General features: G+C 40.9%; 1 pseudogene; it reads right to left on the reverse strand.

The window, feature by feature from the left end:
- Positions 1 to 625: 625 nt before the first annotated feature.
- Positions 626 to 747, reverse strand: LOC135104560 (5S ribosomal RNA; annotated as a pseudogene).
- Positions 748 to 3,034: the final 2,287 nt, after the last annotated feature.

The following is a 3,034-nucleotide window of genomic DNA, read 5'->3' on the forward strand; positions in this document are numbered from 1 at the left end:
AAATGAATCCTAGTACCCTATTCGCCTTGTTTCTGGCTTCTATGCATTGTTTCCCTAGACGGAGTTTAGAGCTAACTATAACTCCCAAATCTTTCTCGTACCCTGTACCTACCAGAGTTTGGTTGTTTAATGTGTACCTATTGTGTGGGTTTCCTCTACCTACGCTAAGCACTTTGCATTTATTGATATTAAATTGCATTTACCATCTATCCGTCCATTCATTCATTCTATCTAAGTCTGCCTGCAAGGTTATGGCATCCGATTCTGACCTAATTAATCTACCTATCTTTGTGTCATCCGCAAATTTGCTAACATCGCTACTAATTCCACTATCTAAGTCATTGATATATATTAGAAATAACAATGGCCCTAATACTGATCCCTGTGGCACCCCACTAATTACATGACCCCACTCGGATTTCGAGCCATTTATTACCACTCTCTGTCGCCTGTTACCAAGCCATGACCCTATCCAGCCTAACACCTTCCCATCTATCCCGTGTGCCCTAACCTTTCTCAGAAGCCTTTGATGGGGTACCTTGTCAAATGCTTTACTAAAGTCCAGATATAAGATATCATAACTATCACTTAAGATATCATAACTATCACTTTTAAAATGCTGGAATGCCAACAACATCTGGTGTTCCCAGGCGGTCGTCACCCATCCAAGTACTAACTGGACCCAACGTTGCTTAACTTCGCTGATCAGACGAGAAGCGGTGTATTCAACGTGGTGTGGTCGTTTAGATAAAGTACAGGAAGAAAGAGGAGGAAAAGAGTGAAGCATGAGTGGAGAAAAACAAATAGAGAAGGAAAATACGAAAACCGAGCAAGATAGATAAACTACAGGAAGAATGAAGAGGAAAGAAAGGAGGTAAAGAACGGAGAAACAAGAGGAACTACGAAAAAAAAACACCGAAAAGAAAGTACACAAAAGATAAGATAACGGAAAAGAGAGAGAAAAAGACGGAGGGAGAGACGGAAAAACGAAAAAAAGGAAGAAAAAAAGTAAGCAAAAAAAGCAAGGAAGAAGGAATACGTAATAAAAGAATATAAAAAAAGAACAATGGATGGATAGGGTGTTAAGAATCATTAGAGGAGATCAGGAAGAGGGAAGAACGAAGGAGAGAGAAGGGGAGGAGGAGAATAAGGAAAGGAGAGACGTGAAGCAAGAGACACGAGAGGAAAGGAATGAGGAAGGGAGAGCGAGGGGAGGCTGTTCTGGGAAGACCTAGGCGACGAAATACTGGTGATGGAAGGAGATAGATGTAGGACAAGGATCTAGATGAAGGAGGAGGTGGAAGAGGAGGAGAAAGAGGAGGAGGTAAAGTAGGAAGAGGGGGGGAAGAGGAAGAGGTGAAAATAACGTAGGAAGCGGAAGAGGAGGAAGGGAGAAGAGGAAGAGAAGGAAGTAAAGTATAAATGTCTGCCTGCAGGAGGAACCACATGCGTAAATTTATAAGTGCATCTCATTTTACTGTTCATTTTATGTACATGTAAATAGCTTACGTTATAGGCAGTCCTTGGCATCCAAACCAGGATTTTAGGACTTTATTTCTCCATGTTAATTTACAGTATCAAGTTTAATCAAATAAAAAAAAAAAAAGTAAGGAGAGGAGAAGGAAGAAAGAGGAAGAGGAAGACAAAAAGGAGAGAAAAGAGGACGAATGAGATGGAAGAAGAGGAAGGGAAGGAGGAGGTGGTAAAGGAGGAAAGGAGGAGGAAAAGAAGAAGAACAAGAACAAGATGGACAAGAACAAGATCAAGAACAAGAACAAGAGTAGGAGGAGGAAGTAGATGAGGGGGACAAGGAGGGTAAGAAGGAGGAGGAGGAGAAGCAGGAATACACTAACACTCTTGAGAAACACATGCCTGGAGATCACAAGGCTTAAACAAGATCTGCTGCATTAATATTGTACATAATCAACTTGCAGGTAAGTACTACGGAATAGAACAAAACAAGACAGCTCCCCACCTACCACTTCGCATCTCTAGGCCAAGTAATCTGGAAGAGAAAGTGAGGAATATAACAAAGGAAGAATAAGATATATGCTGAATAGAAGAAGAAAAGAAAAATAAAATAAAAAAGAAAAAGAAGAAGAAGAAGAGGAAGAAGAAGAAGAACATGATGATGATGATGATGATGATGATGATGATGATGATGATGATGATGATGATGATGATGATGATGATGGTGAAGAAGAAGAAGAAGAAGAAGAAGAAGAAGAAGAAGAAGAAGAAGAAGAAGAAGAAGAAGAAGAAGAAGAAGAAGAAGAAGAAGAAGAAGAAGAAGAAGAAGAAGAAGAAGAAGAAGAAGAGGAGGAGGAGGAGGAGGAGGAGGAGGAGGAGGAGGAGGAGAAAACCTACTAAGGGAAGCAGAAAAATATTGGAGAAAAGTTGCAGCGAAGGATGATATAAATGAGGAAATAACGAAGGGAAGAGGGAAATAACGTTAAATAGAGCCTGGAAGAGAAACAGGAGAAAGAGAAGGTGGAGGGGATGGAAAGAGAGGAGGAGGAGGAGGAGGAGGAGGAGGAGGAGGAGGAGGAGGAGGAGGAGGAGGAGGAGAAGGAATGTAGTAACGGAGGAAGATACTTGCAGGTTCTGGAGAGGAATTCACCAGAGAAAGTGGCTTGTAAATAAATATTCTACTTCGTTTCTGTCACTTTCATCTCCCTTTCATTTTTCTCATGGATCCTTCATTTCCATCCTTAAGAAACTCCCCTGTCATTATTTCATGGCTATTGGTACTTTTATTTTCCTTTTACTGAGACTTTACTTATATTTCACTTGCACACTTAAATATCTATACTCACTGGATCTATGTTGGGCTAAATATTCTTCTCCTTTCTTTCCTTCTTCTTCTGTGCTAGGCAATACATTTTTACGCTTCGGCTTTCTTATTTCGGCATTATATCTTCCTCCCTTTCTTCCTTTCTTCCTCGTCTCCTGGGTAATGACGCTTTAATACTTCTTCTCCTACTCCTCATCCTCCTCCTCATCCTTCCCCTCTTCCCCCCTCCTCTTCCTCCTC

Source organism: Scylla paramamosain, chromosome 10 (genome assembly GCF_035594125.1).
Source record: "Scylla paramamosain isolate STU-SP2022 chromosome 10, ASM3559412v1, whole genome shotgun sequence".
Lineage (NCBI taxonomy): Eukaryota > Metazoa > Arthropoda > Malacostraca > Decapoda > Portunidae > Scylla > Scylla paramamosain.